The sequence below is a fragment of the Aedes aegypti genome, unplaced genomic scaffold (assembly GCF_002204515.2).
Source record: "Aedes aegypti strain LVP_AGWG unplaced genomic scaffold, AaegL5.0 Primary Assembly AGWG_AaegL5_hic_scaff_476_PBJ_arrow, whole genome shotgun sequence".
In the NCBI taxonomy this organism is placed as follows: domain Eukaryota; kingdom Metazoa; phylum Arthropoda; class Insecta; order Diptera; family Culicidae; genus Aedes; species Aedes aegypti.
The window spans coordinates 12,620-37,394 of record NW_018736147.1 but is presented as its reverse complement, the minus strand read 5'-3'; the positions used below and the strand labels follow the sequence as shown (position 1 = coordinate 37,394).

The following is a 24,775-nucleotide window of genomic DNA, read 5'->3' as shown; positions in this document are numbered from 1 at the left end:
TTCTGGAGAAAATGCTGAAGGAATGTAATATAAGGAATTCTCTGGAAGTATTTCACGAGAAATCCTTGTAAATATTTCTGGAGGCATTCAAAGAGAAAAATAGAATAGAATCTTTGGAAGAATTCCTGTAAAAATCTTTCGAGGAAATTCTGAACAAAACCCTAGTGGAATTCCCAAGAGAAGGAGTGCTAGGAGAAATCCGCGAAATTCCCGAAGAAATTTAAGAGGAGTTCCTAGAGGAATCCTTTGATGTATCTCATAGGAAATCCCTGAAAAAAATTTGCTAGAATTTACAAATAATTTCTGGAGAAAATTCTGGAGAAATTAATAAAATAATTCTTGAAGGAGTATCAGGGGTAATCCCTAAAAATATTGCTGGAGGAAGTTTTGCAGATATTCCTCAACGAATTCTTGGAGACATTCAGATTCTTCAGAGCCCCAAAAACCTCCGATATCATCCGCAAGACCAAGGACCATATGTGACCGTGGGCCTTCCTTAGCCGAGTGGTTAGAGTCCGCGGCTACAAAGTAAAGCCATGCTGAAGATGTCTCAGTTAGATTCCCGGTTGGTCCAGGATCTTTTCGTAATGGAAATTTCCTTGACTTCTCTGGACATAAAGTATCATCGTACCTGCTACACGATATACGAATGCGAAAATGGCAACTTTGGCAAAGAAAGCTCTCAGTTAACTACTGTGGAAGTGTTCATAAGAACACTAAGCTGAGAATCAGGCTCTGTCCCAGTGAGGACGTAATGTCAAGAAGAAGAATAAGATGTGACCGTGTCATGATAGTGTCATTTCTTTGCACGCCTGATCTCTCAATATTAACCTGGAGTGGAATGTTGAACAATGAATTCCAAAGCGCGTCTCCTTGCTTCCATCTAAATTTACAAACGACATTGACACCTCGTCTCCAATCCAAACAATTGAATAAACAGATGGTGAGTCTGCTAGTGTAACTTGCTAGCTCATAGGATGGATAATTAGTATCGCAGGGTCGCTTATTTGGCTTACCTTTCGCAAATGAACCTACGTCAGTGGATAGAGGTTTACTTTTCGCAGGAACGACTGGATGCAAAACCTTCTAACAGTTGTTGTACGTGTGAGAAGAAAGTGTGCCAACGATATGCCAGGGGTGATCAAACAAGCTCTCACAGATCCAAAAGCGGCGAGGCTTGAAGGTCCCTTTTTGAACCCGAACAAAGCGGACAAATCAAAAGAGTGGTGAAAAACACTACCAAATCAGGGCTGCGCTTTTTTAAATAAGGAGCTATCACTGCCTAATATTCATTTTACAGGTATTTATTCTAATGACGTCACAGTTTAGGGTTCATACTTGCATGCATGCTGGGTGGGTGGTAGCGTTGGCAGGCGGACCGGTCCTGGGGTGGCTTTGGCATCTATCCTGCTGTTATAGTGCCTCCCATTGGCACTTGATGGTTAAATGCCAGTAGGGAAACGGGTCGAAGGCTTGGTCGGATGTCGGCTTGGAGCCGAACTGAAGCGATGCTTGGATGCCAGCGGATGCTGGACAGTAGTGTTGATGTATTGCCGGCTTGGCTGAACTGAAGTGGTGTTGTAGAGTCGGCGGAGGCCGAACGGAGGCGATGGTCAATTGCCAGCCACTAGCCGGTTGTAGTATCAGCGGACTGCCAGACAGAAGAGATGGTGGGATGTCGGCGGGAAGCCGAACAGAGGTGATGATGATGATGCCAGTCGAGAGACGTCCAGAGGTAATGGAGCGGTGCCAGCCAGAGGCCGGAGAGAAGCGTGATTGAGGTGCCGAACTAAGGTGAGGATTGGATGTCGGCGGCTGACGAACAAAAGCACAATCGTTGAATGCCGACGTATGCCAAACAAAAGATTCCAAATCCACAATGGAGATTCTTCCACCGCGTGGCAGACTCTATGAACGGTTTCGCCGGTGTAGATGGAGCAATGGCGGCCGCGGGCCTTCCAATCGGCAGCGGGATGGCTTCGCACCATAAGATGGATCCAATTCTACATGTGCTTCCTTCACTTGGAGAACCTCTGATGAGCTGCTCAACACTGGGAAAAAACACCAAAAGAAAAAGGTCCTATCTGGGACCTAACCACCACATTAAACCCCTGTGACGTCTCTTACCAATATAATTTCCTCACCTTTTCCTTAATACAATATTTCACAATTATACAAAGCGTATTTGAGTATCGAAATTACGGTAACCGTAGGTAATTGAACTTTTAACCTCTACGATTCACAAAAGAAACAACACTAAAATGATAGTGGACTTCACCACGAGGTGTTATTGTTTAACCTCACTATACGGTAATACTAATTAATCACGCGCGCACTGCACTCCGGTTGAGGATCAGTCAGCAAAAGAGAGCTATCTTGTGGAAACATATGGTTTTTATATTTTTACCCCTTTTGTTGCTCTTGGCATTTCACAGGTATGCTTATGCTGTAGTTGGCATATTTTTTTACACCGACAACAACTGTCAGTGGTGACGGACTAAGTAGGGCGGTGCGATATTTTGCCCCCGTTCACACTGCTGAAATAATCCCTCAAGCCCACTGGGTAGTTGCGAAAGTGGTGCAAGCCACTTGCTCGACAGCCAAATTCTCGCAAGTGTCAATACATCCAATTATTGAAGGGTTCTTATTGGAAAGAGGAAGGATTTTGAATGATGGTGGAGCCAGCACGTCATCAATGGAACCCAAGGTTACACTACCCCATCGTACCCTTCGGAAAAGAAGATCTTGTTGTACCCTTACAATCTAAGCTGTTAATCAAAATTTCATATGATCAACGATAGATTTCTAAATCCAATCTAGGTCATTTTCAAAACTTACGCCTTCTTCATTCTCATGAGGAAGAGAAAATATTCAATCTATAATGACCAACACCACTGGGTATTGAGAACTGTCAAATTGTCAAATCGTTTGTTTACTACTCGACGCGAAAACTACCGACGGTGCATGCGGTTCGTCAGTCTTTGACGCGGGTTTTGAACGAAATTCGCGAGTTTTCCGGCGGTATACTTCCCCAAAATTGCGATCAGCGAAGGACTTAACTTCCGTGCGCACTAATCAGCGATAAAAAAAAACATTAACCGGTACTGTTGCCATTGAACGTTCGGGACATCAGCTGATGGAGGATTCGTTTGCTGAAGGCAATTATGGGTGGTTTACCTGGTATGCTGTGCTGTGTGAACTTGTAAACAAAACTGCTGACCTTGACTTTCCGCTACTACTTTCAGTTGCAAATTCATTCATTGCGTCCGGACGACTTTGTGAATGGTGAGTATCTAATCACGTACAACGACTGATTTGAAGATCTCCATGAAGTTTACTATCTATTTTAGGATTCCGGTTTCAGGTCGCAAACCGAAAATATTCCGACTGGCTTACCAGACTCGTCGGCCAATTCATACGAGCTGGTTCCCACCCTTGCTAGGACAGTGCAAGGCACATATAAAGCATCGAGCTTGGAATTATAAGCATCGGCTGCAGATGACTGACGGAAATTTCGTCGGTAAACCCTCTGGCCCACAGAATAGACCGGAGCAAACTGCTTGGCTCTTAGGTTATAAGTTTTAATATTTTTATCGTGTGCTTTCTTTAAATTGTTTGACACTATCGAGCAGATCTTTTCATCTATTTCCCTCTTCCTCTGTACCCTTTCCTCGTCGGACATTTCGTCTGTCTCCCTGTCCATTCTATGCTCCTCTCCAGTGGTTATTATTTCATGTCCGAAAAGTACCTTGTACGGGGAAAAACCAGTACATGTATGGGGGGTAGTATTTAAGCAATATTCAATCTCGGACACTCTAGTGTCCCAGAGTTTCTGGTTTTCCCTGACATACATTCTCATACACGCATTTATTGTACGGTTTAACCGTTCTACGGGATTTGACTGGCTATGATGCCTAGAGTTTTTCCAGTGCTGTATTTTGTATTTCAACAGAAAATCTTTAAATTCTGTTGAAAGAAATGTCGAAGCATTATCGGTTATTATAATTTCCGGTACCGAATACCTCCGGAACCATGATTCCTCCAGAATCTTGACCACTAACGGAGCCGCGATTTTTCGTATAGGCGTAAGTATACACCACTTGGAAAACAGATCCATGATGACCAGCAAGTGAACGTTACCGTTTTTGCTACGCGGAAGAGACTGTATGAAGTCCAAAGCTATTATTTGAAATGGTTTACAAGTAAGTCTTTGTTGACCCGGTTCCGGTATTTGTGACCGATTAGCGGGCTTGTTTTGTCTACACAAAGAACATCTCTTCACGTAGTCGCGAACATATTCATGCATTTTTGGCCAGAAATACTTCTTTTTGATCAAAGCTAACGTCTTTTCTGTTCCCAGATGAAGTTTATCATCGTGTTCCTCCACGAGAATACTTTCTCTTTTCGTTTCAGGAATACATGTTTTCCACGAGAAACGATAATCGAGCAGATCTTCTTGAGTAGACACTAGTTTTTTCAAAACGCCGTGGTCTATCCTGAAGTCTTTATATTTCTCGGGGTCGTTCTTGACCTTTCGGACCATGTCCGCGTACCAACCTCTATCCTCTTGGAAAGCCTGTAGTTCCTCTACAGACCTGGATAAGGCGTCCGCGACCACATTATCGACCCCTTTTCGGTGTAACACGATCATGTCGTATTTTTGGAGCTCGATGCTCCACCGACACAGACGTGACGATGTTCGCCAACTACTCCTCATTATATAGGTCAACGCCGACGCATCGGTGTAAACCGTGAATTTGCTACCCTCCACATAACACCGAAATTTGTCAATAGAATTGAGAACCGCTAGGCCTTCCTTTTCTGTTGCAAAATACCGTTGCTGTGTGGAGGACAGCTTTTGAGAATAATACGCAATAGGTTTTTCCATGCCGTTATGTGACTGGGTCAGTACTCCGGCTATGGCAGAGTCGCTGGCATCGCAATGAATGACGAAAGGACGTGAAAAATCTGGGTTGGTTAAAATCGGAGCGCTTATCAACATTTCTTTAATCTTGTTGAACGATGCTTCAGCCTTATCGTTCCACGAGACGGTTTTTGGCTTATTTTTGAGAAGATCCGTCAATGGTTGTGTGTAACTACTATAGTTGGCCAAGAACCTCCTATAATAGTTACACATTCCCAAAAATCTTCTCAAAGCTCTTAAGGTTGTAGGTCTTTCGTAATTGACAATTGCTGCCACTCGATCGGGGTTTGGTCTTAGGCCTTCTCGACCTAAGATGTATCCTAAATAGGTTACCTCAGATACGCAAAAGCGCGATTTGTCTAAGTTGATTGATAAGTTGGCGGCCGTAAGCCGTGATGCCACTTCTTGTAGTATGTTCATGTGTTCCTCAAACGTATCGCTGACGACAATAATGTCGTCCAGATACACGAAAACGTTCGGTTCCATTTCACCTCCACCCAATACTCGGTCCATCAGCCTCGACAGGGTGGCTGGACTGTTAATCAGACCAAAGGGCATCCGAGTGAATTGGAACAATCCCCGTCCCAATACAGAAAAGGCCGTGTATTTCCTTGATCTAGGGTGTAAGGGGACTTGTAAGAATGCTTTTGAAAGATCCAATGTTGTAATATAGTTAGCCTGCCCTAGTCTGCTCAATATACGATCTGCGTGTGGGAGGGGGTAGGAATCCCTGATCGTTCTCTCATTAAGTTTTCGTGCATCTAGACACAGGCGCACTGTACCGTCCGGTTTGTCAACAGGGACTAAACGCAAAGCCCAGTCACTGTAGGACTTTTCTATAATCTTGCATTCAAGCATTTTATTTAATTCAGCGTTAATCTGTTCCTGCTTCTTAGGCGAAGTTGGAAATGGATTAATTCTAGCCGGAGGGAGCTTTTTAGCTTCATCCGTCAATTCAATGCGGTGACTAATCCAGTTTGTAGTATCGAGTGTTCCTTCGATGGCTACTTTGAATTGATTTTTAATCTCCTCGAGTCTTGTTACTTGATCTACAGACAATTCTATTGTATGTGACTCTGATTTAAGATTCTGTGCTGAGTCTTCGCTATAATCCACCTCCTCGACCATCGATTGGCCAACTGTAGGTCGGATCTCGAAGGCTCTCCAAAAGTTCATTCCTAGGAGAATTTTTCTCTTCAAGGATGGCACTATTAGGGTATCTATCATTTTGGTAGAACCGTTAAAAGTCACAGGTAGATAGACCACTCCCGAGACGGTTAGTTTTTCTCCATTTGCGGTATACAGATTCACATCGGAGGGAAAAACTTCTAGTCCACATCTGCTAATTAGGTTCATGGCTCCAAAACCCAGAATACTCACATGAGCCCCACTGTCTAATAAACCTATCATTGGGATTTCAAATACAGTTATTTTGACGTGTGGTCTATCGTCTTTTGCTATGTTGATAATTGCTTCATTTACCAGGAACTGATGAGTATGGACATATTCGGGATCAGTGACTTTGTCAAAACCAAGGCTTTGCAAAGCACCTTTAACATTGGAATTTGGGGTTAGGGACTCTAATTTCTGACCAACTGTCTGCCCTCGGGGACAGTTTTGGGCCCGTTTTTTGCACACCATGGACACATGTTTGTGTCCACATTGAGGAATCCGCACCTTACACAGTATTTGTGCTTAGGTCTCTCGCAATCACGTGCGTGGTGACCTGTGAGACGACAATTGAAACAGTCGCCCAGTTTGGGTGGCTGGTATTTGTCCAGAATAATTTGTAACCCATCTTTAGTTTCCTTTGTTCGGGACGGACTATTTGACTTCCTACGCGACGCATCAATTTCCTCTTCTGATCCCCGACGATCTAGAGCAGAGTTTCTAAAAGTACGCGATTTCTGTTTTTCGTCTGTCTTCGATTTTCCTTTCGGTTTCGTACCCGAATGTACTTCGTTAACCTGACTATTTTTACCTCGCGCGTTCGAATCGTTCGTTGTGGTATTATACTTATACCAGTAAGTCGCGTCTAATCGTCTTCCGAATTTCTTGAGATCGGCAAGATTGTCAATCTCAGACGACACCGCGTGTCCTTTGTAGTCCGAACGCATATTCCGAAATACAATCTCAAACTTACGACGCTCGGTCATGGGTTTTGTTAATGAATTGAAAATCTTCTGCAATTCCAAAAAATAGTCTTGGAACGATTCGCGTGGGCCTTGTTTCCTTGCAATTGCCCGTATTTCGCTTGTATGATCGTGGTCGGGGCTTAAAAACTCGCGTTTTGAGTTCTTCTTTCAGCTCATCCCATGTGGTGAAATCTTCGTTCTCGAAACCGGTCATGTACCACGTTTTCGCGGCGCCATTGAATAAATGAATAGCCGATCTAAACAATTCTTTTGGCGACATATTCTCGGACTTCGCGTAAAATTCGACTTCCTTCAAGAATTTCATCAAAGTTTGCCCGTTATCTGTCCCATCATACTTTAATTTCCAGTCCGATACTGGCCTACGTTTTCCCGTTTTATAGCCACGCTTTTTCAAACGCGATGGTTGACGTGCTTCTTCTGAAGACCAACCGCTTTCCGTACTAGATGTATCCTTTTCCGAACTCGAAATTTGAATTTTCTGTTTAGAACGACGCGACGATTTTTCTGACTTCTTACGTTGTCCTTCATCCTGTCCCGAAACTTTCTGAGAAATCGCGTAATTTGAAAAACTATCTAGGGAATCAGCTCGCATCATCTGTTGGGCTGCCCATATTTGTGGGTTCCCGAACATCCAAGGAGGCATCATAATTGGGAGTAAATTTGTTGCTAAGAGTTGGTTACTAACCGGATTGTCGATTGACTGCAAATTACGTCTTCGTGAACTCTCCGGTCGTTCTTCTACTGAGTCTTTATCGTTATTCTTGTTATTTTCCGGCTCGTTTCTATTCATCGATAGCATTTTAGCGAACGATTGATTCAACTGTTCCATGACATCTCGTTGACCCGAAAACAACGAAAATGTGCATTAAACGCGCCGCGAATAGTCGAAATCAAGCTATCTATATCCGCGTAATCATCTTCTTTCTCGTTATTCTCGGATAATCGTTTAGCGCGTGCAAAGTAGTGTGCTAAACGCGTTTTGAGGCTCTCTCGAATACCTTCAAAACGAACCTTATTAGTTAGGAAATCTTTGATTTCTTTCACTCTCGCGTCGATTATTCTGATCTCCTCATCTACAGTAGTCTCTAAGCGTTCAAATTCCATATCGATATTCGCGCGATCTTTTTCCGTTTTTAACTTTTCTTTGAGACGTCTCATTAACGCTGCACGCGTTTCCGTATTCGTGAACGGAAGTCCGCGAATTTTCAACTCGTACTCGATCTCCTCTCGTTCGAGGTGGTGAACGGCTAGGCCACTATATAGAAGCTCGAATTCAACATCCATTTTCTACGTTTGAAATTTAACAGTTCTCAAATTCAGTAGACTTTTTCGTTTGGAGGACGAAAACAAATCTTGAAACAGTTATGCTGTTTTCACTGCCCCTATTGGGGTGGGAAGGAAAACCAATTTTGAAAAAAATGTTTTTGTTGGGCGCCAATTGTAACTTGCTAGCTCATAGGATGGATAATTAGTATCGCAGGGTCGCTTATTTGGCTTACCTTTCGCAAATGAACCTACGTCAGTGGATAGAGGTTTACTTTTCGCAGGAACGACTGGATGCAAAACCTTCTAACAGTTGTTGTACGTGTGAGAAGAAAGTGTGCCAACGATATGCCAGGGGTGATCAAACAAGCTCTCACAGATCCAAAAGCGGCGAGGCTTGAAGGTCCCTTTTTGAACCCGAACAAAGCGGACAAATCAAAAGAGTGGTGAAAAACACTACCAAATCAGGGCTGCGCTTTTTTAAATAAGGAGCTATCACTGCCTAATATTCATTTTACAGGTATTTATTCTAATGACGTCACAGTTTAGGGTTCATACTTGCATGCATGCTGGGTGGGTGGTAGCGTTGGCAGGCGGACCGGTCCTGGGGTGGCTTTGGCATCTATCCTGCTGTTATAGTGCCTCCCATTGGCACTTGATGGTTAAATGCCAGTAGGGAAACGGGTCGAAGGCTTGGTCGGATGTCGGCTTGGAGCCGAACTGAAGCGATGCTTGGATGCCAGCGGATGCTGGACAGTAGTGTTGATGTATTGCCGGCTTGGCTGAACTGAAGTGGTGTTGTAGAGTCGGCGGAGGCCGAACGGAGGCGATGGTCAATTGCCAGCCACTAGCCGGTTGTAGTATCAGCGGACTGCCAGACAGAAGAGATGGTGGGATGTCGGCGGGAAGCCGAACAGAGGTGATGATGATGATGCCAGTCGAGAGACGTCCAGAGGTAATGGAGCGGTGCCAGCCAGAGGCCGGAGAGAAGCGTGATTGAGGTGCCGAACTAAGGTGAGGATTGGATGTCGGCGGCTGACGAACAAAAGCACAATCGTTGAATGCCGACGTATGCCAAACAAAAGATTCCAAATCCACAATGGAGATTCTTCCACCGCGTGGCAGACTCTATGAACGGTTTCGCCGGTGTAGATGGAGCAATGGCGGCCGCGGGCCTTCCAATCGGCAGCGGGATGGCTTCGCACCATAAGATGGATCCAATTCTACATGTGCTTCCTTCACTTGGAGAACCTCTGATGAGCTGCTCAACACTGGGAAAAAACACCAAAAGAAAAAGGTCCTATCTGGGACCTAACCACCACATTAAACCCCTGTGACGTCTCTTACCAATATAATTTCCTCACCTTTTCCTTAATACAATATTTCACAATTATACAAAGCGTATTTGAGTATCGAAATTACGGTAACCGTAGGTAATTGAACTTTTAACCTCTACGATTCACAAAAGAAACAACACTAAAATGATAGTGGACTTCACCACGAGGTGTTATTGTTTAACCTCACTATACGGTAATACTAATTAATCACGCGCGCACTGCACTCCGGTTGAGGATCAGTCAGCAAAAGAGAGCTATCTTGTGGAAACATATGGTTTTTATATTTTTACCCCTTTTGTTGCTCTTGGCATTTCACAGGTATGCTTATGCTGTAGTTGGCATATTTTTTTACACCGACAACAACTGTCAGTGGTGACGGACTAAGTAGGGCGGTGCGATATTTTGCCCCCGTTCACACTGCTGAAATAATCCCTCAAGCCCACTGGGTAGTTGCGAAAGTGGTGCAAGCCACTTGCTCGACAGCCAAATTCTCGCAAGTGTCAATACATCCAATTATTGAAGGGTTCTTATTGGAAAGAGGAAGGATTTTGAATGATGGTGGAGCCAGCACGTCATCAATGGAACCCAAGGTTACACTAGTTATACTCCAAGAATTTATCTAAGATTATTTGCAAGATGTATCTGGTAATATCTGGTTCGTTGTCGGAGCGGCCCTCCCGAAAACCAGCCGACAAAGGATTCCTCAAGTGGTCTCAGTCTGAAATTCCTGAGAACATTAACTGAAAGTATTCCTGAAGAAATTTGTGGAGAAATTCTTGGATGATTTCCAAAGAAAAGTTTTACCCGCTGAATCTATTCCATATTTTTGGTGTCTAAGGAATTAATTGTTTTAATATTACAATTCGTAGCATAGTTAGTTGGTCATTTACTAATGAACAGCTTGGAAATTGCAGGATAGACTTTTGAAAATTTTCTAAATTAATATTTTCATCTGAATGCAGTAATCATGCTTTTGATTTGTGTTAAAAGCATTTAATTGCCCAAGTAACCATAAGCACTAATAATAAGCACTTAATCAGCATCATAGATGCGTACATGCATTATAATAGCACCACAAATGCTTACACACCTTATAACAGCACTTCCGCTGCATAGAAACAGCATCATTAATGCTTCTAAACCTGATGCATACAGGCATTAAATAAGCACTATATTAGCTTTATATTCGAATACAGGGCATTTTTAAATGCCATCCAGTGTTTTGACAGACATACCACGTGCTTTGTGTTTGCATGTAATGGTAAGAGGGAGTCAAACATAAATCTTCTCACTACTACAATTGCAGGTTTTATGACGGGGAAAAGTGATGGTTTAAATTGGTCACTTTTTTTTCCAATACTATTCATCTTACGTGGCCGTAGGAGCAAAATAGCAGGACAACAACTCAACAATACGGGTGTCGCAGGTTCGAGACGCAAAATGAGGAATTTCATCATCATAAAACGAGGATCAAAATGTGGCAATTGCAAGTCCTCAGAAGGATGAAAACTACCAAAATGAATATGTCTGATACGGAGAAGTACTATCTGTATCATTTTATTACATTTTTTGCATACTATTAGAGGTTTCCGTTTTCATTCATTTATTTATTTACCTCGTGTACCAGTTGCTTGGCCGCATACGCGAAAGCTCTTTGGCTGCGTACGCAAAAGCACAAAATATTCGCCCTAAAAACCTGGCGAAAACAACTGACGTTTCTCACGTGGTCTTATATCAGCATTAGTGGTGCAGAGAAGCACGGTTATATCTTGGCACTATAATGGCACGCTATTTCGCCTTTTGTGGCATTATAATAGTATTATATGCGTATATAAAACTGACATGCATCAAATGATTACCCTATATGCGCATATAATGCTGTTACCGTGCCGCATTATCGTGTTTACTGGTTACTTGGGTGAGATCATGAGAAAAATTAAGATTATTGTGTAAAAAATCTTCGAGCTGTTTACCCAAGTAACCAGTAAGCACGATAATGCGGCACGGTAACGGCATTATATGCGCATATAGGGTAATCATTTGATGCTTGTCAGTTCTGTATACGCATATAATGCTATTATAATGCCAGAAAAGGCGAAATAGCGTACCATTATAATGCGAAGATATAACCGTGCTTCTCGGCATCACTAGTGCTGATATAAGACCACGTGAGAAATGTCAGTTGTTTTCGCCAGGTTTTTCGGGCGAATATTTTGTGCTTTCGCGTACGCAGCCAGAGAGCTTTCGCGTATGCGGCCAAGCGGCTGGTACACGAGGTAAATAAATAAATGAATGAAAACGGAAACCTCGAATAGTATGCAAAATGTTATAAAATGATTGAGATACTACTTCTCCGTATAAGACTTATTCATTTTGGTGGTTTTCATCCTTTTAAGGACTTGAAATTGCCACATATTGATCCTTGTTTTATGATGATGAAATTCCTCATTTTGCGTCTCGAACCTGCGACACCTGTATTGTTGAGTTGTTGAAGTTCTGCTCCTTTGCAGCTTCGCCCACATAAGATGAATAGTATTGGAACGAAAAGTGACCAATTTAAACCACCACTTTTCCCCGTCATAAAACCTGCAATTGTAGTAGTGAGAAGACTTATGTTTGACTCCCTCTCACCACTACATGCAAACACAAAGTACGTGGTATATCTGTCAAAACACTGGATGGCATTTAAACAAGCCCTGTATGCGAATATAGAGCCAATATAGTGCTTATTTAATGCCAGTATGCATCAGGTTTAGAAGCATTAATTATGCTGTAATAGGGTTTCTATGCAGCGGAAGTGCTGTTATAAGGTGTGTAAGCATTTGTGGTGCTATTATAATGCATGTACGCATTTATGATGCTGATTAAGGGCTTATTATTAGTGCTTATGGTTACTTGGGTAGTGGAATACCTATAAAGAAAAGAAAACCCGAATCTAGTACTATACCATTTAATTCCACTAGAGTTTGTATTATTTGGTATTTATTCGGGTTTTAATTTATTTAATATTGCAGTGCTTTTATGGCTGTCCTTAAGCTACATGCCCGTTTCTAAAGAATTTCTGAGCTGGGAGGGGTCTCGTGGACTTTGTTCCATATAAAACATTTAAAATGTATATGCCTTTGCCCATATACGCATACAAAACAGCAACTTTGGCAAACCTTTCAGTTAATAACTATGTAAGTGCTCATAGGTACACTAAGCTGAGCAGCTAAGTTGGAACATAACGCCAGAAAGAAAATTGAGATCACATTGTCTACAAAACCTCTTCACCTTAGTGGATTTTGGAGTAAGTTTTTGGTGTGAAACTACTTGAAATACGAAAAACGCTCTTAACAGCATTTTTGGCTTATTCAGTTTTGAAAATGTGAATTTATTTTTATTTTTCAAATTAAACATTTGGATTTGAAATTCAAATTAGTGAGAGGCTTTGGTGATCACCAAAGTTCTTGATAGTGAGACAATTTTAAGAGAAAGGATATGAGAAAGGCCCTTTCAGATCATTGGATAAACATTCTTGATTTTCGTGATAAAACTGCAAAAATCATCAATATTTTTGAATTTTTCCTAGATAAATTTATTTTTGAAGATACCTTTCATTTGATAAAAAAAATGTTTTTAATCATCTTAAATGAACTATTCGTATGTTTTGGGGAATTTCTTTAACCTAGAGTTAATTTTTAAAACCTGGAAAACTCAGGGAATTTCATTTCTGTAAATGAGTAGACACCCTGATGGAACATTTTGCTACAGTAATGGCTCAATGCACGAGCTCACTCCTTGACGTATGAGCGGTGTCGTGTTATATGTGACCATGGTAACGATTAAATTTGAAACAGCTCAAACGTCAAATTAGGGAATTAGTGCATCAGTCCATGGACAGTGACTCCAGTCGCGTAATTTTGCTCAACTCGACTTATAAAATTGGGCCCGTAATTTTTAAAAGATTTAGGGGTCTATTTTATAAGTCGAGTCGGTCAAAATGACTGTCGACTGAAAAATTCGCTCGACTCAGCTCTATCACTCGAGTTTTTCGACAGTTGTCACTCTATGTGACTGGATTATTTTGGGAGTCGACGGGTGACATCTGAAATATGCATGCTTACTTTGATCGACAATGAATACAGACGAGTCACTTGAATCTGCTCGATTTACAAAATAGACCCCTTAAGAATTCTGTGACTATTTTTATGTCTGAGTGATTACTATGGCAGTCGACAGGTGTGTGGTAACGCTAACAAATGCTTGAGAACTCGCTCTGAGAAAGCGAGAAAGTAGGAAGAGAGAAAAGAGAATAAAGGTGATATTCAGATCTGTACCGAATAGGAGAAATATACAATGATCAGAAGTTTAGTGACAACCAACCGAACTAGACGTGTTTCTTATAAAAACTCTTTAACCCTTGAAATCGAAATCCTCCCATTTTACCAGCTACTTCAGTGGCGTACGAGGATAGATTTTTTTTTAACAAAGTGTTTGCATGAAATTTTAATTTTGTTTCGCGAGTGATAAGCGTGCAATTGTGGATATATTTTTTCAAAAGTGATTCTGGTGGAAAATCCGTCAATTTTATTTCCAAGGAGCTCGGCGTAAGTAATAATTTTTTTCCCGAGAATTTCGTTTTCCGCCAAGTTTTTCTTGCATGGTTAGGCTTTGTTCTGTGATTTTCTTTTGTGTGAAAACCTTTTGTGCCAGAACAATAACCTTGCATTGTTTCTTTTGTGGCGAAGAAAAGCAGAAAACTGCCATTTTACGGATTGTAAGGCATATAGAGAAAACCTTTTGAGTAGACTACCATTTTGTTATAAAAACCAGAAAACGTGGTTGGAATTTTATCGACGATCATTTTCTTTTACACACACATTTTTGGTTTTCCAAATTTTACAGCATTCATACACGGAATCTACAACCACCACAATTCGAGTGTACGAAGGTACGGTGCTGCCATCTGGGAAAAGTTTGCTCGATGCGTGAAGCGTCAAAAATTTTACCCGGCAAGGTATAGGAAGCGAAATTTCAAATGCTTATATAAAATTAGCTACAATAGTTATTTAAAATCTTTTCAGTATATGTTGATATACTTTTGATGGGCTACATTATAGGCATATAATTTTGAGTTTTATATTTTTTTCTCAATATGCTGCTGATTCTATAGTTGATCAATAGTCTAACCCCGTACACTTAACAGAATTTAATTAAAAAGTGTTTTGAATTTTCTAGGAGCATTTGAAAATTGACTTCCTATGCTTTGCCATGTAAAATAATCGGAGCTTCACGCATAGGGTCAACTGTGGTAATTACCTTCGTAGACGCGAATCACAATTTTTTTCTCAGTGGAACCGTTCGCCGAAAGAATATCAGCGACCGGGAACGCAAAAAGGGAACAACTTGACGTTCGTGACAGCTGTATTCGCGTCTACGAAGGTAATTACCACAGTTGACCCTATGCGTGAAGCTCCGATTATTTTACATGGCAAAGCATAGGAAGTCAATTTTCAAATGCTCCTAGAAAATTCAAAACACTTTTTAATTAAATTCTGTTAAGTGTACGGGGTTAGACTATTGATCAACTATAGAATCAGCAGCATATTGAGAAAAAAATATAAAACTCAAAATTATATGCCTATAATGTAGCCCATCAAAAGTATATCAACATATACTGAAAAGATTTTAAATAACTATTGTAGCTAATTTTATATAAGCATTTGAAATTTCGCTTCCTATACCTTGCCGGGTAAAATTTTTGACGCTTCACGCATCGAGCAAACTTTTCCCAGATGGCAGCACCGTACCTTCGTACACTCGAATTGAAAAGGTGTGCGTACGTATTCTGGATTCACCACTACTGAGAACAGACCATCGACATCGACGCCAGTCGGTTCGTGTTGTTTTTTGTATCGACGTCGAAGCCAGTGAAACCGGAGACGAAAAGTGCATCGAAAAGTGCATCTGCAGAAGGTCAACGAACTGTTCGCCGACTCAAGCCTGGAGCTGAAGCCGTCGGTAGCTGATTGTGCTGAGTGCTGGTTGAGACCAAGATCGATTGGTGCTGCTGGGATTGCCGTGGAGTTGCTGCTGCTGCTGTGTGGATCTGAAAAGTGCATCGGAGGAGAAAGTTTTCATCCAGATTTTGTTGCTGCTTGCTGTTGTTTTGGTGCTGATTTTGATTGGATTTCGTGGTGTGCGACTGCGTTTGGAGTGCATTTTTTTGGAGCATCTGGTGCATAGCAAATCAGGTACGTGGTTTTGTTTCTGTTTTCTTTGATTTTGCGAGGATTTTTTTTTGTTTTGATTTTATTGAATTGTGTTTTGATTGGGTCAAATTTTAATTTTGATTTTGTGTTGAATTTTGTGCGATTCTTTGGAAAGGATGACTTTGACATCGATTGCTGATCCTTATGTCCCTTACTCTATGCCATTCAGTCAGTACCAAGAACTGCTGGAATGGATTTTTAAGCATAATGAGTTTCCGGAAGATCGTTATAAAACGTCATTCTTGGCTGTTTGTGGAAAGGAAATTTTCACAGAGCTGAAAAGATTGTTTCCAGGAAGGGATTTTAATGATTTAACGTACAAACAAATGACCGATGAACTGAAAAAGCGTTATGATAAGAACGATTCGGCTGTTGTACACAGTTACAAATTTTGGACGAAGAGGCAAGGTAGAAACGAATCATTGGAAGATTTTGTAATCACAGTCAAGAATTTGGCTGAAAGATGCGATTTTGGAGAATTCAAAGAAAGGGCTATTCGAGACATGCTTGTAATTGGAGTGAATGACGCTCAGTTACAAAAGCGATTGTGTGACGAGGAAGATTTGTCTGCTGCCAAGGCAGAGAGGTTGATTCTCAATTCTGAGATATCTGCCAGTAGGACAAAGCAATTGAAAAACGATGATGATGTTAGTGTTGTGGCAAGATTGGGACACCGATCAGAGGTTTCGCGGTCTAGAAATAGGTTCCGAAACCGTAGCCGCAGTTTTAATAGAAACCGATCTTTTTCGTCAAGGAGTAGAAGCAACGGTAGATACCAAAGCAAAAGAGGCGAAAGCTCAGGTAAACCAGTTTACCTTTGTTCCTTTTGTAAGAAAACTGGACATACCAGAAAGTTTTGCTACCGGTTGCATGGAAAAAGCCCACGTAAAAATCAAGCCAGTGTAAAATTTTTAGATTCTCCAAAACCAGCAGTTCCAAAGATTCGGGACTTTTTAAGAGACTTAAGAAAGATTTAGACTCTGATTCAGACTATGATGATGGCATGCCTTGTCTTATGATTTCGTCAGTAAACAAGATCAGCGATCCCTGCTATGTGGAGGTTTTAATCAATCGAAAGCGTCTAACCATGGAGATCGATTGTGGATCGGCGGAGAGTGTAATTCCAGAAGAGCTGTATTTAAGAAACTTTGCTAACTGTGAGCTGCAACGGTGCAACAAGAAACTTGTTGTAATTGACGGAAACAAACTGAAAGTTGTTGGAAAGATTTATGTTGATGTACAGCTTGCTGGAAACCGGAAACAGCTCAGCATGGTTGTTTTGCGGTGCAATAACGATTTTATCCCGCTGGTTGGCCGCACTTGGTTGGACGAGTTCTATTTCGGTTGGCGAAATACTTTCACCAATCCTCCATTGCAAATTGGAAACATTGACCTGGTTGAAGAGCAGAATGTTGTTGAAGAAGTAAAGAGTAAGTTTCCGACAATTTTTACCAAAGATTTTTCTAGTCCAATAGTTGGTTATAAGGGAGATTTAATCTTGAAGGAAGATACACCCATTTTTAAAAAGGCCTACGAAGTTCCATTGCGTTTGAGACAACAAGTCATTGATTATTTGGTAGATTTGGAAAAGCAAGGAGTTATAACACCAGTTGAAGCCAGTCATTGCAATGGTCCAAAAAGGATAAAAGTATTCGTTTGGTGATAGACTGCAAAGTCTCCATTAATAAAGTTTTGCTTCCAAATACGTATCCGCTGCCTGTAGCGCAGGATCTTTTTGCTACACTTTCAGGTTCCACAGTTTTTTGTTCTTTGGACCTAGAGGGTGCTTATACTCAGCTGCTTTTAACTGAACGTTCAAAGAGATTCACGGTTATAAACACCATTAAGGGTCTCTACACTTACAACAGACTCCCTCAAGGGGCTTCGTCTAGCGCAGCAATTTTCCAAAAGGTTATGGACCAAGTAATTTCGGGTATAGAGAACGTTTCTGTTTATTTAGATGATGTGCTGATTGCGGGTAAGGACTTCAACGATTGCAAGAAAAAACTTTTTTTGGTTTTGGAAAGGTTAGCTAAATCCAATATAAAAGTTAATTTGAAGAAATGCAAGTTTTTTGTAAAGCAACTGCCTTATTTGGGACATGTTTTGACAGACAAAGGTTTGCTTCCCTGTCCCGATAAAGTGAAAACTATCCGTGAAGCGCAAGCTCCACGAAACGTTTCGGAATTGAAGGCATTTTTGGGACTTGTAACTTATTATTCTAAGTTCATTCCTAATTTGTCCACTCGTATCAGCTGCCTTTACAATCTTTTGAAAAAAGACGTGACTTTTTGTTGGAATGAAAATTGTAAAAAAGCATTTGATGATTGTAAAGGATTTCTTCTAAACCCAAACCTTTTGGAGTATTTTGACCCGTATAAGCCAATTGTAGTAGTAACAGATGCCTGCAGCTATGGATTAGGAGGAGTAATCGCTCATTTGGTTGAGGATGAGGAGAAACCAATAAGCTTTACCTCATTTTCATTAAACAACGCCCAGAAAAACTACCCCATTTTGCATCTTGAGGCGTTAGCAGTTGTGAGCACGGTAAAGAAATTTCATAAATTTCTATACGGGATGCATTTTACTATTTATACCGATCACAAGCCTCTAATCGGTATTTTTGGCAAAGAGGGCAAGAATGCAATTTCGGTAACGCGTTTGCAACGATACGTTATGGAGCTTTCAATTTATGACTACGATATTGTATATCGACCGTCATCAAGAATGGGTAACGCTGATTTTTGTAGTCGTTTTCCATTATCCCAGGAAGTTCCTAAGGAATTAGCACGGGAGTACGTTAAAAATTTGAACTTTTCTGACGAATTTCCAATCGACTATAAACAAGTGGCTAAAGAAACAGTGACTGACGAATTTTTACAAACGATTTTGAAATACCTGAAGCAAGGATGGCCTCAGAGATTGGAAAGGCGTTTTGTGGATGTTTACTCTCACTACCAGGAGCTAGAGGAAATCGAAGGATGTGTTTTGTTCCAGGATCGTGTGGTAATTCCTGAGAGTATGAAGAAAAAGGTACTCAAAATGCTTCATATGAACCACTCAGGGATAAGCAAAATCAAACAACTGGCGCGGAGAACAGTCTACTGGTTCGGACTTAATAAAGATGTGGAGGACTACGTTAAGACTTGCGAGATATGCCATCAGATGACAGCGATCAACAAAAAGCCACCCTACTCTAAATGGATTCCAACGACCAAGCCTTTCAGCCGGATCCATGCTGACTTTTTTCATTTTGATCGAAAAGTTTTCCTGGTTGTTGTTGACAGCTTCACAAAATGGATCGAGTTGGATTTCATGCGATACGGAACAGACTGCAAAAAGGTTTTGAAGGTTCTTTTAGGGATTTTTGCTAGATACGGATTGCCAGACGTTGTGGTTACGGATGGAGGACCACCTTTCAACTCTGACAATTTTGTGACATTTTTGGAAAATCAAGGGATAATGGTCATGAAAAGTCCACCGTACCATCCAGAAAGCAATGGACAAGCGGAAAGAACTGTAAGACTGGTCAAGGAAGTACTAAAGAAGTTTTTGCTTGATCCAGAAATAAGGGTTTTAGATGTTGATGAACAAATTGCTTATTTTTTGTCCAACTATCGCAATATTTGTTTAGATAACAAAGGCCAATTTCCTTCCGAAAGATTACTCTCTTATAAGCCAAAAACTTTGATGGACTTAATTAATCCTAAAAATAATTTTAAACAACACTTGACTAATTCGCATGACGAACCTGAATTTGCTAATGCAAAAGGTGATAAAAAGCCTGACGCATTTAATCAACTCAAAAATGGACAACTGATTTACTACAAAAACATTAACCCTACAGACATCAGAAGATGGTTACCAGCCATATTTTTAAGACAGGTTTCTGATGCTACTTTCCAGATTTCTCTTGGGGGAAGGATAGTGTTGGCTCATAAGCGTCAACTTAAACTATCATCAAACTCTCATCCAAAGGGAACCCTAATTTTCCCTCAGAGTACAACGACTCAAATGCACGATCCAGCACACATTTTATCACCAGAAAGAAATCCAGAAGCAGCACCAATTTCGTCATCTATAGAAGCACCACTTTTGTCATCAACATCATCGAATGTTTTGTCACCGAATATGAGAAGAAGAAGTGAATTACAAGCAGGATTCAAAAGAAGACGGGAAGAAGAAGAAGAACCCGAATTCGACGAACAATCTGTTCAAGATTTCGAATTTTACGGCTATCCGGCCGATTCTTTCATTTTCTCAAGCGTAGAATCTCAGGAAAATATACAGCATGAAGAAGAGTCAGATCCACTACCAGTGGTTCCGATTCGACGTTCTAGAAGAAGAAATAAGAAACGAAGGAAAAGTGATTTTGTCTATTATTCGTAGAATCGAACAAATAAGTGAATTTTAAATTGTAAAAATGTATATTTTTTATTTCTATTAGTTAAGCATAAATGTGCATTCGAATGTTGAAAATTACTAAATGAATTTTGTGATAAACAAATTTTGAATTAATTAGATTATTTTCAAACTTAAGGATGGAGGAGTTGTGGTAACGCTAACAAATGCTTGAGAACTCGCTCTGAGAAAGCGAGAAAGTAGGAAGAGAGAAAAGAGAATAAAGGTGATATTCAGATCTGTACCGAATAGGAGAAATATACAATGATCAGAAGTTTAGTGACAACCAACCGAACTAGACGTGTTTCTTATAAAAACTCTTTAACCCTTGAAATCGAAATCCTCCCATTTTACCAGCTACTTCAAGGTGATATCTGAAATATGCCAGCTTACTTTGATATCGACAGTGATTACAGACGAGTCACATAAATCTGCTCGATCAAAGTAAGCAGGTCAGATGTCACCCGTTGACTGCCATGGACCAATACACGCGTTCACTCGTTGACGTTTTAGCGGTGCCGTGTTATTTATGTGACAATGGAAACTAGTGAATTCGGCACCGCTCAAACGTCAAATTAGTGAACTCGTGCATCGGTTCATAGTAATCCAGTCACATATGGGTTGAAGGGTCTATTTTATAAATCGAGTCGATCAAAATGAGTCGACTTAGCTCTGTCATTCGAGTTTATCGACAGTTGTAACTCTATGACTGGATTAAAGACGCCTTGTAAAAATTAATTTTTCAGAATTTCTGTGCTATTTTTTGATCCTTCAATCAATTGACGTCCATAAAGGAATAAGATTGATTATAATTATTCAGATTGATTAAGGGGTCTATTTTATAAGTCGAGTCAATCAAAAACGAATCGATTGGAGTCACTGTCGACCAAAAATTTCGCTCGACGCGGCTCTGTCACTCGAGTTTTTCGACAGTTGTCACTATATGTGACTGCATTACTATGGGAGTCGACGGGTGACATCTGAAATATGCATGCTTGCTTTGATCGACAATGAATACAGACGAGTCACATGAATCTACTCGATTTACAAAATAGGCTCCTAAGATTATACAGAATATTCTGTGGAGTTTTAAAAGACACGGACACCGTCTTTAGCCATTTAGCTGCACAGACTGTAACTTAACACTAGACAACGGACAAGCATGCACCAGTGGCACAACCTAGAAACATTTCTGACGAAAAGTTTCAATGGCTGAAGCGGGATTCGAACCTACACCCCATGACACGATGCGCTTAAATGCCTGACAACACTAATCGCACGGCCACGAGGCCCATTAGTTTCTATATAAGAGCACAGGAATAAGTACCCTAGATTCGTTGTTCATGTTGATTCTGAAGAAATCCAGTTAGGATTTCTGCAAAAATCCTGATTGAATTGATAAACGATTTTTGGAAAGATTTTCCTTTTTCTTAACAAAACCTTAGAGAAATCTTTGGATACGTTTAACAAAAAAAAACAATGATGTTAAAATTCATGGCCATTACAGTCGACTCTCCACAACTTTGCGGTCCCTTCAAATTCCCATACATCATACTCTCCATAAGTCGATGTCTCCACTAGTCGATGCCACGTGGGAGGAAAATTTCCCTTCATAACTCGATATCCATCTAAAACACCATTTTAACACAGGGAGACATAGAGCATTTTTGGTCTGGCAGTGAATAAACGACTTGCATGTTGTAATGAAAGTTTCAAAACATAAAAATAATAAAATTAAATTTGCAGTAAAAGGACTTGCAAGTTGTAATGAAAGTTTAAAAACATAAAAATTATAAAAATAAATTTGCAGTAAAATGGGTTTATTCTACGACTGGCGTGAGGTGAGAATTGTCGGTGTCGTATAGTCGAGTGAAGTGACTCGCCATTTGATTTGAACGACGAGTCACTTCACTCGAGTCGAGAATTGTCACCTCGCTATACGACACCGACTATTGTCACCTCACCCCACTCCTAGAATAGATCCAAAAGTAAGCGATTTTTCGAATATTTTAAAAAAGTGTCCAAAGATATTTTTCAAAATGCTATCAACAAAATGATATTGTCTGCTAGCAGAAATGATCATAAAATTATAGGATATATAGAAATTTGAGCCTTTGATTTTAAAATTTTTGCTATCGGTATGTTCTATAACTCGATAATTCTATAAGTCGATGGTCCCTTGAATATCGAGCTATGGAGAGTCGACTGTATTTCATATAAATTACCAGGAGAAATTTTAAAAGAAATATCCTTATGATTTATTTAATGTCATGTATGATTTTTGGTAGGTATTTTAGGATGATTGTAAAATGCTGCTCGACACTGAAGAAGTCTGTAAGTTGCAGACAAAATAGGCCTATCTGTCAAAATAAGCAACATAATAGAGTTAGTTATTTGCTCGCCCTACTAGTGATATTAGTATTTTTTTCTATTGCAAAAGTGAAGTGAACTGTTAAAGTTCAATTAGTAGTTTTTTACTTAAACATACTCTAATAATCCCTTCCATAAATTTAAAAAAAAAAGTAGCGGCTAAATTTGTTGATAATAAATTGTATTTTGAAGGAGCTGTATAGTGTCAATTAAACCCTATACGTAAAACCTCAGCTCGAGTGACAGAGCCGAGTCGAGCAGTTTTTGGTCGACTCGACTTATAAAATAGGGTCCTATCAATATCTAAATAAATAAATCATATTTTTCCCATGCTTGCCTGAACTTTCCGTTCTCGTGGGATAACTATGCTGCACACAACAACTGAGCTACACAAAAAAGCTTTCATTTTCAGACACTTATCACTTACCGTTGTCTGCGTCAGTCAAACCGATGAATGGGCTAACAATTTATTCTAGTAAAAACATAATTACAATTTATTCTAGTAAAAACATAATTAGATGCATAACGGAACGAATTCAGTTCATTAAAGTGCATCACAAAATCAAATCTTCCGCTTTTCTTACCTTTTTGACAGCAATAGCTTTCCTGAGTACATTTTAGGTTTAAGCCAAGGCTCCCAAAAAACCTGTTTATCTTAGTTTGTCTGATTTAAAAATATTTCAGCCAGTTAAGGATTTTACGTAAGGATTCTTGAGATCAAACGCTCTCATGCATGATTATATTGTACGGAATAATCAACAATTGATCTTAAACCATTCCAGACAAGACCAACAAAATTTAACTGGATGGAATCCATTTTGTTGTCGCCGTTTCAGGTTCATAATTAAAAAATGTAAATCGATATGTTTTGTCATTCCATCAGTAAATTTTCTTTGGCATAAATTTCACGCGAGGAAATTTAATACCACGAAAAAATGGTTATTTGAATTTATTATTCTTAGTGTGCAGACATCATGATGGTTTCAAAATTACATATAAAAAAGAAGTTATGAATAAAAAACAACTTGTTGGCCAATGTTTATTCGATCGTCAGCTCTTTTCATAGGTTTTATTTCGTGTTTTGGGATATCGCAAAAGATTTAATACCGCTACTTGAGCTCCACAAGACTGTACAATAACTCTTATGTATGTTTTATAGTACGCTACAAGGGTAGAAGTAATCATACTATACAAAACTAAGAAGTTTAGAAACGGTTTTAAGGGAAAGTCTTAACAACTTCCTGTAGTGTGGGCATCTTCGGGTTCTACGGATATTTATCAAAGATTTTTTTAAGGTTGTTAAAACTAATAAGTTCTAAAATGAGTTTTAACGATGGTGGTAACTAAAGCTTGTAGTATGTGAAATAATAACTAAAGATGTTACTTGGGTACGTCCCCTAAAATAATCCAAACAATCAACTTTGCTGAAGACATTAGCTCCCTAGCTCTTCTGAATCGTAAGTATGAGTTTGAAATATTTGGTGTTCACTAGCGTTTCTTAACGGCAGAATGTTTAACATATTTGATATGCAGCTTGGTTTAACGAAAACACCAGCCTGTCTGATCTTCGTCGGCAAATATATGAGTTCGAGATTTTCAATGCTCACTAGTGCTAGATTATCGAATTTACCAAGTATGCAATGCATAGTCCTCAACCCGGTTTCCGATTTTCTAGTGATCTAACTAATAGTACGGCCCATAAAATAAGGCTGATACAAATATTAATTTTCAATTTTCTTTTATGTCAAAATCCGAAAATTTTGAAGGGGAGAAAAAAAAGATTCATCATTTTTTTGACATCAGTCAGGTTTTTTTTAATTTTTAGAGTAAAAACCAGGTAAAATAATGATCCTGATGACGATTGGAAAAAGTTTAACAACTAGGTATCGTTAAAAATAAAAATTCGAAAAATAACTTTTTTTCATTTTTATTTTGTTTTTGTTCCTGCGAAAATTGTCATTTAACTTTTTATGGTAGCTTTCATATGGAAAATAGAAACGAAACAAAAATGTTATATATGTTTGGTGTTATTCAATCTGTTTACACTCTGTTTTTCAATTTGGACATGAT

The 24,775-nt window shown here is 39.8% G+C and overlaps 2 long non-coding RNA genes across 2 annotated transcripts; both read right to left on the bottom strand.

Annotated features, from left to right (window-relative positions):
• Positions 1-1,288: 1,288 nt before the first annotated feature.
• On the bottom strand, positions 1,289-2,761 carry LOC110681151. Its single transcript, XR_002503106.1, has 2 exons — positions 2,145-2,761; positions 1,289-2,091 (listed from the first exon to the last, which is right to left on the bottom strand). It is a non-coding gene; the product is annotated as an uncharacterized LOC110681151 (long non-coding RNA).
• Positions 2,762-8,851: 6,090 nt separating this feature from the next.
• On the bottom strand, positions 8,852-10,270 carry LOC5567504. The gene is made up of 2 exons (XR_002503107.1): positions 9,708-10,270; positions 8,852-9,654 (listed from the first exon to the last, which is right to left on the bottom strand). It is a non-coding gene; the product is annotated as an uncharacterized LOC5567504 (long non-coding RNA).
• Between the last annotated feature and the right edge of the window lie 14,505 nt (positions 10,271-24,775).